This window comes from Sceloporus undulatus, chromosome 3, assembly GCF_019175285.1.
Source record: "Sceloporus undulatus isolate JIND9_A2432 ecotype Alabama chromosome 3, SceUnd_v1.1, whole genome shotgun sequence".
Taxonomy (NCBI): Eukaryota; Metazoa; Chordata; class Lepidosauria; order Squamata; family Phrynosomatidae; genus Sceloporus; species Sceloporus undulatus.
Genome location: NC_056524.1, coordinates 178,958,181 through 178,969,335, shown reverse-complemented (window position 1 = coordinate 178,969,335; position 11,155 = coordinate 178,958,181). Strand labels below are relative to the sequence as shown.

The following is an 11,155-nucleotide window of genomic DNA, read 5'->3' as shown; positions in this document are numbered from 1 at the left end:
ACAACATAAAACAGGAATTTGAACAATTCATTGTGTAAGAGTATATATGCTTTTTCCATCTGCCCCAATAATACAGGTAAACTAGCCTAGTGATATTAAAGACAATGTGACCTAGTAATTTGCATCCACCATGTTCCATCAGACTCCAAATGGGAACCTTGTGTCCTCCCTGCCTTACTTGGTGATCCTGTTTGCACCCTGTGGGCAGAGATCCCTTCCCCTTGGGCAGTGCATCAGAGTCTCCTTGTCTGAAGCCTGGGCAATTTCCCAGTTTCCATGGGAAAGATGAGGAAATCATGCAAACCTACCCAACATACTTCCCAATCCGGTCCAATGGAGGAGTTACAAGTGCTCCCCCAGAACAGACTTTGATCTTCTAGGCAAAATCTCAGTTTAGGAACTCTGGGCCTTGCTACCCCACAATGGAGAACCTCTCAGTGACTTGCACCCACATGAATCCCACCTTTGTGGGATCTGTGCCCCATCACCAAGCAAGGAAAACAGGTAGTGGTTTTTACATCTGTTGCCAGACAAGTTTTCTGATGCTTGGGTTCACATATCCCATGCTAGGCCAAACCTTTTTAGCTGTAACCAATAACACTGTGGGTTAAACATCCAGTTCCTTATTTTGTCTGAGTGCCTTAAGTCAGAAACTACTTCAAGGCACACCAGCACCACAACAAACAGCTAGCTAAACATGTACATAATAGTTAATCCAGAGCATGGAAAGTTATTCTTCAAAGATAATTAGTCTTCAAAAAGTAACCCTAACCTGTTATTCATTACAATGATTTTTTTTAAAATTATAATAACATGTTACTTGCTCCTTTTTCATTATATTCTGTTACCCCTAAATATGTGCTGTTCCTAAAGCCTACATTGTACAAATGAAGAGGAATTGTGCATTGTTTGAAAAGGGTTTGAAGAAGTGTTATAATGGGAAGACATATGTACAATGGTATCAGAATCTGATATAAATGATATTAAAGCATTCTGGCAAAACATAACAAACTATACAGGGAGAGAAATCCAAGAATTTTCAAGAAAAGAAAGGACAAATTATGAATGTTGCTGCCACTTTTGGAAGTATGTTTATAGTTACTTTAATATAACAAAATAGATCTATCTATCTATAGATCAGGGATGGGCAACTGTGGAAGACTAGGACTCCACATTAGCTCCTCAGCAGACCTTGGAGGGTTGCACATCTGATGCCATTAAAAATATCAATTTTTTAGTTTTTTGTGGCGTTTTCAGACTATGTGGCCATGTTGTAGAAGAGTATCAAATTTTTGTTCCCTCTAAATGCCCACAAAACAACCCTAGGGGCTTGCATGTGGCCTGTGGGCCACACTTTGCCCACAAAACCCCCCCCCCCAAAACAACTCCTAGACTTCCACAGTTGCCTATCCTTGCTCTATAGAAAGATGCCATACATGTGCAACAGGACTTACTTTGTTATACCTCTACTGCATAAAGCTTTTATTTGAAATCACAAAAACCAAAAACACAAGAATACCACAAAACCATTAAGCTAACAGAAAATCTACCCCCCCCCCCACGCACACACTGACACACACTGCTGCAACCTAGCCCAAAGGCAAGGGCACATGGGTCTTTGATGTTCTCAAAGGAAAACAGTTGAGCTTTTGCTCATATTTCATGGAATGTGGTAAGATGTGGTAAGCTGTAAGGCCCAGTTACACTGAATATAAAACATGTGCTTTGAGCTCGATATGTACTGCCATTCTTGGTCTGCTGCCAGGTTTTCCTGGTGGCCAGAGCACCTGTCACCACAAAAATAATTTTTTACCCACCTGCCCCCAAGTCTCAAGGCAGGGCACAACATAGATTAAAACACAATTTAAACACATAAATTAAAACACACAAACACAGGAGACAATACACATTAAATAATCTAACATAACATTTAAAATTTAAATTTAAAAGTTTAAAATATACTGATTTAAAATATACCAATTTAAAATTGACTGGGTAGGTCTTCCAGGTGTTTAATGCTGTTTTTAAATTCAGACAGCATGTTTACTATTGAATCTCTCCCAGTAGGTCATTCCACAGTTTAGGGATGGCCAGTGAAAATATCCTCTTGATGACCATAACCAAGTTGAAATAAATGTGCCCCAGAGACCTGAGCACTCAAGGCAGATTATACAGGATGATTACACTGGTCTCCACTCATAACTTTGCGATGAATTTATTCGAGATCACTCAATTAGAGCTAGAATAATGTCACAAGTACATATTCAGGAAGAAGACCCACTGTTTATGCTCAGGAGTGTGCAAATTATTTCAGCTTTAGGTGCCTCATATTGTGCTAATGTGTATTTAGTCGTTCAGGATTGAAGTATGCCATGAAGAAAACCCAAACACAATTTCTTTCTGTAAAGCAGGAAGTGATGTTTGGAATGGGAAGCCATCTGGCACGAGTGTGCACATGTGTGGGTTGGTATTGCTTTACTGTTTCCCAGCCACTCAAAACCTTTGATTAATTAGTCAATAACATTTAAGTTAAGCTTCCTGGGAACGGAAGAACTGGAATATGGCAACCCTACCCAAAAGTAATATGGTGATAAAAATGTGGTTGCAAAATACACCACCATGCCACTTTGCAGCTAGGAGAGGAGACTGAAATGCTGATCCCCACTGCCATTTTTCCACATTCTTAATTTATTGCCTCCCAATAAAACGGGATGTTTACCAGGGTATCATGCTTGTGCCAGTGTATCATTTCAAATGTCTGACATAGAGCTGCTCATTACCATAACAATCTCCAGCATGATTGCTACTTCCTTGGGCGTTTGCTGGCCGGCCACAATCACAAGGGTGACAACTCCTGTCATCCTGAAGGAAGCTTTTTGCCCACACCTGGCTTCTGCTAAAGGACTGTAAAAATGATTTTTCTCTCAAGGGTCAAGCCATTACCACCCAGGTCCAGTCAATCAGAGTTCTCCCCTAAAGTCTCACAGAACTAAATAAGTATAGCTAGACAGGGGACTGGTTTAATATCATAGAACATTGTGGAGATCTAGGGGTAGAAAAGATTTTAAAAATCAGCATTTAAGATCCTGACCATAATTACAAAAATGAGGGAAGGAACAGAATAGTTGCATTCCAGCTAAAGCTCTGCCAGAATGTATGGAAAGGAGAAGCTCCTCTTCACCAGCAGAGGAATTCCTTTTCCCACTGTGAAGAGTGAAAATGGGAAAATTGGCTATGTCCCATGTTTTGTGCATGGTAGGGGTATCATTATGGGGTTGTGGACCACATCAGGTGACATCTTAAGGGGGGAGAGGGTTACACCACTGCTCCCCAGACATCTGTTTTTTGGCAGCAGCGGGCTGTGGCATACACCTGAGTCCCTTTAAAACATTTAATAGATAAAGTGAGAGGGGTGAGGCTCATTGGGAGGAGAAAGGAAAGGCCCAGGTTTAAATAATAAAATAAAATTACAATTTAAAATTTAAAATTTTAAAATAATTATTTTAAATTTTTCTTTAAAAACATCAAGTCTTACCAAATTTTCACTTTAATACCATGAAACTATGTACATGTAAACACTAGTGCATATGGTATTGTAATTTAAAGGTATACTTGTAATTTTCCTAGTTATTTTATGTCACAACTATTACATTCAGTGATATATGGGAATTCCAATTTATGAATAACCTTTGCACAAAAAACATTACTAAGAATTCTGTATGGTTTAGTATGAAAAGAGGGCAGTCATACTGGGGGTGACACCATGAGTTAAAGCACTAGGTGACGCCAACCCCAGTAACACCACCGGTGTGTGGTGCTGTAGTTTTGAATCCAGCAGATCCAAAGCAAGCTGTTCTCTTCTCTGGCCTTGGCCTACCCAATGTCAGGGTCTTCCATTGGCTTCTAGCTGTAACTGAAAATGGTAGCTGTCTGCTCGATTGATGGAGGCCTCTGGAGAAGACCTATTGGCACCCAATCCTTATCTCTGCCTGCCATCAATATCAGATGGTCTTAATAAATGGTGCTCTTAATGGTGCTTCTAATAAATGCCCAGTACTCTAAATATAGAGATACCCAGAAGCTTATCACACACCTCCCCCCTCCCATTATGGGAACTGGAAGGGGACACTTGGGGACACGTGCAACTGGGAAAAATTGATTTTATCGCACAGCAACTCATCCTCAAAAGAGCCCCATTCCATCCCCTGGCGCCAAGCTGTCCCCATTCAGTGCTGAGGAGCGTTAAATGTTCTGGTCAGAAGACTTCTGACCGAGGAAAATGGTGCCCCTCAGCACTGAATGGGGATGGTTTGGTGCCGGGGGATGGAACAGGGCCCTTTTGAGGATGATTTGTTGTGCGATAAAATGCATTTTTTCCAGGTTGCACGTGGCCCGAAGCGCCCCCTTCCAGTTCCCATAATGGGGGGGGGGGGAAGGTGTGCGATAAGCTCCCCAGTGTTATACTTTGAGTATTGTACTACAACACTTGAGACCAGAGTTTGATTCTTCGCTTGGACATGGAAACCGACTGAGTGACCTTGGCCCAGGCCCAGAAAACCCCATGACAAGGATACTGTAAGGTCACCATCAGCTTAAAAAAAATGAAAGCACATAACAACAAATTGCTGAAAGGTACCAGATTCCATCAGGCTCAGACCCGGTTAGTACTATTGGCGGGGGGCTGCCCAAGGAATCAACAAGTGCTGTAGGCTATATTTCAGAGGAAGGAACTGGCAAAACCACCTCTGAGTTCTCTTCCTTACCTAAGAAGCTTTGTTGAGTTTCACAAATGTGCCATTGAAAATCTGACGCAAGCGAAGGAGCTGCAGTACCTTGCGAACTTTGGGACTAACACCGTTAATTCCTCTGATCCTGATCACAAATGCCAGTTTGGGTTCTGCAGGTACATAGTAATTGTCAGCTTTATGGGCCATGCGGGCCATGATAAGTTGACAGGTGACGTGAAGGCACATACAGATACATACTTTTGAAACAAACATAAAAATTTGAGCTTTTGGATTCATAATATGGCTGAGCTGCAACTACTTTTGCGCAGGAATCAAAAAATACTAGAACTACCTAACCACAGTGATTCTTATCTTAATGGTGTGATTTTTGCATTATGTCATCTTTGGAGATCTGGAGTGGTTCTCCCCCTCTAAAGGGAATCCAAACTTTCTACTAGATATACTGAATTCATTTCTATAATATTCATTTTAAAGGACCTGATTTCATTGTTTAAAAAGAATTGACCCCCCCCCCCCCCTCTTAATAAGAAAAAAACTTAAAAAAATTCTCAGATACAAATATGTATGTTGAAAACTTGGCAAGTTTGTATTTTGGTGACTATCATTCCCACAATTCTCCAGCCAGCAGGTTTATTGGAGAATGCTAATACAGTGTGCCCGCGCCATATGCAGGTGTGCTATATGTGGCTTTCAGCTTATGCTGAAGCCGCCCCATGGGAAAAACAATGGGGCGTGCATCCATGGCACACATGCCGCATTGCATGCACATGCTCCACTGTTTTCAATGGGACTTAAGCATATGCATTTTTCCCATATGGATGTGTGTGTGCGGAACCGTTCCCCCACATAAAGAAAGAGCCACTTTAAAAATATTTTTCCTGTGCTCTCTTTACCCTCAACCTACTAAATTATCAGTTGAAAATAAACTGCTTGCGAAATACCTATTAGAATTTGCTTCAATGTATCATCATGAGCATTTATTATTTGTTTTCTGTTTTATTCAAAAGGATTGAGGAGGAACAAAGGCAGAATGAGGCAGAAAAGAGAAAGAGTAGAAAATAATGAAACAAAGGGATGCAATGAGGGGCTTGACTGCAAGAATAAAACCACAATGTAAATAATAATCCTCTCTTATGTAAAATCATTTGGCTCTGATGGTCATATTTGGATTATCTTTTAGGAGATGTATGATGAAATATCAATAGGAAACTTGTGCCAGCCTTTAAAATAAATACTGGTTGCAAGAGGCTTTATAAATAACCATCCTAGGAATGGTTGTGTCATTCTGTCGCTCAGCATGCTTTCAGGACAGCCTAATCTCTCCATCCCCAGATTGTCACTGCAAAGATCACTCAAAGGCTTTCTTCCCTACTTTAACAACTTTTTTCCTCCCGGTTCAAGATGTCCAAATAGCATTTAGATTTAAATAGTAATCATATCCAGCACCTTCTTTGCTTCATATTATTTTTCTTCTTCCCCCACCACCCATAACAAGTTAAATTACAGTAGCTTTTCCAGGCATCTTTCCAGTTTATATTAAAAGCAAAGCTGTGAATGAGGCATACTCACATATTGGTATATCCTCTTGAGTAGGTCGGTGCTCCTTGTGAGTTGCCTCCTGCCTTCTCATAAGTATTTGGCTGTTTGCTACTATAAGTAGCTATTACAAGGACTCTGACCCTCCCAGCAGTTTATGCCAAGTGGCCTTGTCCATGACTCATTGCTTCCCGGCACAGCATTCCAAAAGATTCAGGTTTTGCCCTCACTGAGGTGGTAAACCTGTACCAGAAAAATTAAAGAGAGGCCCATCTACTAGAGACAGAGCTCTTCACACATCCTAAGGGCTCTCTAATCCAACCCTCTACCAGCTGAAGGAACCCAGTGCAAAAAAACAAAACATAACACATTTAAGAAGTGACTATTAATTTGTGTTTTAAAACCGCCATGGAAGGTTTTAAAATTCTCACCTCCACCTGATCTATCTCATGGGATTGTAGTGGGGAGAAAGTGGAAAAGACTAACTGTGTAAAGTGGCTTAAATTCTTTGAGAGAAGGCAGCGTGTAAAGGTAGCAATTTCAATGTAAATGTTAGGCTGCCTGCCCCAAGGGTGTTACAGTTTCATGATTCAGCACTGAGAAAATTTATAGCGAATGGCATAGGAAGCAAGACAAGGTAAGTATAGTTCCATTCAGTTCCTGTACTATTGGGTTAGGCAGGATCCCTGACAGCTGAACAGTGACCCTGGGTCTCTCTCTTTCTCTCTGTTTCTCACACAAGACACAGACACACACAACCTGTCCTACTTCATTTCCATACCAAATCCCCCAGAACTCTGCACAGAAAATTAGATGTGAGTTCTAACCCAGCCTCTTTCTTTTTGACAGGAGAGGGTTAAAGGAGCCAGGTTCACATAACAAAAACAGAGGAGATAAATCATTCCCACTCCCACAAGAAGGGAGGCTTGCTGGCTTTCTCTTTCTCTTTTTTCTTTTCTTTTTGCAGATTTGTATTTAGAGCTGCTTATGTAGAAATAATTACTATAATTTAAAGAGCTATAGAATTATCTCCCCAGAACAGGGGAAACTGTGGGCAGGAGGCAAGGTTAACTTACTGCCCAGAAGCTTCCGGTGGAGTAATTCCACAGCCCCAGCTTTGCCTTCATATGTTTTGTTAAACTGGATTTAGACAGAAAACTGTTCACTGTGTAAAGGAGGACCCATGGAGGGCTGCCAGAGTGAAAACTGGAGTGGGCTCCTATACCTTTAATGGTTGTGCAGAAGAGGGCATTTTATCATCTCAAGTAGATATGATGGCCAGGAGTGCTTGGTACCAACTTTGGTTGATATGCCAACTGCGTCTCTACCTGGACCAAAACGACCTTGAAGCAGTGGTACATGCATTGGTAATCTCTCATCTTGATTTCTGTAACACGCTCTACCTGGGGCTAACCTTGTACCAAGTTCGGAAGCTTCAATTGGTCCAAAATGTGGCAGCCACTTTGGTCACTGGTTCATCCAGGTTTGACCATATAACACCTGTTTTAAAATCTCTTCACTGGCTGCCAATTAGCTTCCGGGTGCAATACAAGGTGTTGGTCATTACCTTTAAAGCCCTACATGGCTTGGGTCTGAGTTACTTGCGGAAATGCCTCTCCATACATGATCCGCCACGTACTCTCAGAACAACTGGGACGAATCTATTAGAACATCAACCAACCAGATTTGTAATGACTTCCCAAAGAGCTTTTACTGTGGCTGCTCCAAAATTATGGAATAGTCTCCCGGAAGAGATCTGTCTTATTGCCTCCTTGGAAGCCTTCAAGAGGGCACTTAAGATGGATCTCTTCTGGCGAGCTTACCCATTTGACCTCATGTAAGAAATACTTTTCCACTTTCTGATCACTCTATTACTTATTTATTTATGGTATGTATACCCCGCCCTTCAGCTCTAAAGGCTATCAGAGCGGCTTACAATTATTAATTGTATTGTTGTATGACGATGAGCTAGTTTTAATGTAATTATTTTTATTGTATTTTATTTGATGTGTTCTTGTATATATTTTATAGGTTGTAATCCCACCTCGATCCATTCGAGAGAGGTGGGAAATATAAATAAATTTATTGTTATTATTATTATTACGCAACCATTAGAGGCAGAGAAGCCCTCTCCAGTTTTCAGTTTGGTAATCCTGGACACTTAGATTTGAATAACCTGTTTGTTATTCCCATCTGGATCAGTCTCACTGAACCTACTGTTAAAATATGAAAGAATTAAAAGATATAGCTGTGTTACTCTGTAAAATCAGTATGTAGAAGATCTTGTAGCACCTTTGAGACTAAATGAAAGAAAGAAATTGGCAGCATGAGCTTTCGTAGACTTCAGTCTACTCCTATCTGAGGAAGTAGACTGAAAGCTACGAAAGCTCATGCTGCCAATTTCTTTCAGTTAGGCCCATTACAAATGGGCACCCTAGTACATGACGAGCGCGTACTAGGGTTATAAAGGGGCGTCACTTCTTGATGCCCGTAACCCTAGTACAGATCAATTCCATACAAAATGGCGGCGCCCATTCCACATGGGGGCCACCAAGACTATGTCATCACCGCGCCGCCTCCAAACGAGGCGGCGTGGTTGTGATGTCGTCGCGCCATGCGAGGGCACCTAGAGCGCCCTTTCCACGGCGCGAGGAGGAGCTCCGAAACTGAGCTCCTTCTGCGGTTTACGTTGCTGGCACAGCCTTTAGACGGCTGTGCCAGGGACACAAGGAAGAAAGGGGCCAAGCAGCCCCTTTCTCCTCCTCCCCGCCGCCATCGGGTGTCCTTGGGGCATGAAGCCCCAAGGATACCCCTTTCCAGGCCACGGGGAAGCGGCCTTTTGCCGCTTCCCTGCGGCCTGGAAAGCAGAAGATCGGGGCCTCAGAGGCTGCCGTTGTGGCACCTGAGGCCCCGATACAGCGGGGAAAGGGCCGGTTACAGGCCGCCCCAAAGGGGTGGTCTGTAACATGCCTTAGTCTCGAAGGTGCTACAAGAGCTCTTTACATACTGTTTAAAGGTGAGTTAACATTTATACAGTATACAATGCATTCATTCAGTGGGTTTATTCTAGTTTGGACAACATATAGGATTCAATAGGGAGCCAACGGTGTAGTTGTCTGAGTGTTCAACTGTGTTGGACTGTGAAGACCTGGGTTTGATTCTTGGCTCTACAATGAAACCCACTGGGTGACCTTGGGCAATTCACATGCTCTCAGCCTCAAGGGAAGGCAATGGTAAACTTCCTCTGAACAAATCTTAGCAAGAAAACCCCATGATAGGTTTACCTTAAAAAGATAAAGGTATCCCACTTTGACAAGGTTGTCATGTCATCTCTGACCACAGGGGGTGGTGTTCATCTCCATTACTAAGCCAAAGAGCCAGCATTGTCAAAGACTACTCTGTGAGTCATGTGGCCAGAATGACGGTAGGGAATGCTGCTATCTTCCCACCAACATGAGACGATAACAGCATTTATCTACTTGTATTTGCATGCTTTCAAATGGCAAGATGGGCAGAAGCTGGGAATATTGATGGGAGCTCACCCCATCACACAGTGCTTGGGCCTTGAACTGCCAACTTGCCAATCTTACAATCAACAGAGTCACCGTCTTCATTGCTGAGCCACCACATCCCCAGGAGATTTACCTTAGGGTCACCATAAGATGGAAGCAACTTAAAGGCAGATAACAACAACAACAGGCTTCAAGCCCATGTGTCCTACTTTACATCAGGCCACGGCCACTCTAGCTAGTATAGGCTGGAATGCTGTTGGTGTCGGAAGACACCACAGTAGTGGTGGGGGAAGGCAGACAAATACTGTTAGTTCTGCAAAGGGATCTTGTAGCACCTTTGAGACCAACTGTGCAAAAGATGTTCTTGCATAAGCTTTTGTAGACTTGGTCTATTTCCTCAGATGCATGGAGTGAACTGGTGCTCAGGAAGGACCTTTATCATCAGACTGTATGAATAGCCACAGAAATGCAAAACTCGTGGGTATGGTGAAGAGGTGACAAATTCAACTTTAATTATGGTTAAGGATCCCTTTGCATATTGATATTCCAGACTAACATGACTATGTCTCTGAATTCTACTGTAATTATTACTGCAGTGTGTTTTTGGCAATAGTTAACATCTTTCTTCACATCCATTCCTTCAGCATCAGGAGTCTCACCCCCATTCAATTCTGCATCCACCTTCAGTCTAGAAGCAAGTAGGCTAGTTTAAGGGTTCCTTATCCTATTTCCTCAAGTAAACAAGAAAGAATAATCCCTTTTCACCTTGATCTAACAGCCCTTCATTTTAGCTATCATTTCTGTTTTAATTTCCAACCAGGAAAATATGAGGCGCTTGTGTGTGCTTGAATGACAGGCTGTGAGCAACTATGGTCAGTACATAATGTTTAATGGCATTACTGGGATCCTCCATAGGACTACGTTTTGGCATGGAAATCTCAGGGTGGGAATATTGTGAACTGTCAATCCCAGCCCAAACATATGGTGAACATGAACATAGTGGGGCATTTGGGGACAAAAAATGGTCCAGAGCAGCTAAACATTTCTCTCTACATTTGTATTTGCATGCTTTACTGCTTTAATAAGAACACACATGATTGATGTGGAGTTTTTTTCCAGGCTCTGTGTTGTTGCTGTGGTTTGTGGAAGGCTCATTTAATAGGTTTTTTTTCCTGCGTCATTCACTGCTGCTGCCAAGATTTGTGGAACAAGAAAGCTCATTCATTGTGGCTGTATCCTTCTACTCCGCCTTGCTCCAAATGGCAGAATGGTCTCATGGGCATGCATCTCAGTGCTCTTCTTACACCCATGGCATTTGGAGCTGAAAAACAACATAAGAGTTCTGTAGTGTAAATCTCT

General features: G+C 42.2%; 2 protein-coding genes across 2 annotated transcripts in view; one reads left to right on the top strand and one right to left on the bottom strand.

Annotated features, from left to right (window-relative positions):
* The window catches only part of ASAH2 (N-acylsphingosine amidohydrolase 2), a 55,959-nt gene extending 49,567 nt beyond the window's left edge, over positions 1-6,392 (bottom strand). Inside the window, exon 1 of the mRNA XM_042457368.1 lies at positions 6,318-6,392. The gene's annotated coding sequence lies outside the window, so the exon portion shown is untranslated. The remainder of the gene's footprint in view (positions 1-6,317) is intronic.
* LOC121925331 (putative lysosomal acid lipase/cholesteryl ester hydrolase) overlaps positions 1-11,155 on the top strand; it is a 216,444-nt gene that overhangs the window by 121,174 nt on the left and 84,115 nt on the right. The gene's annotated exons all lie outside the window — the stretch shown is intronic.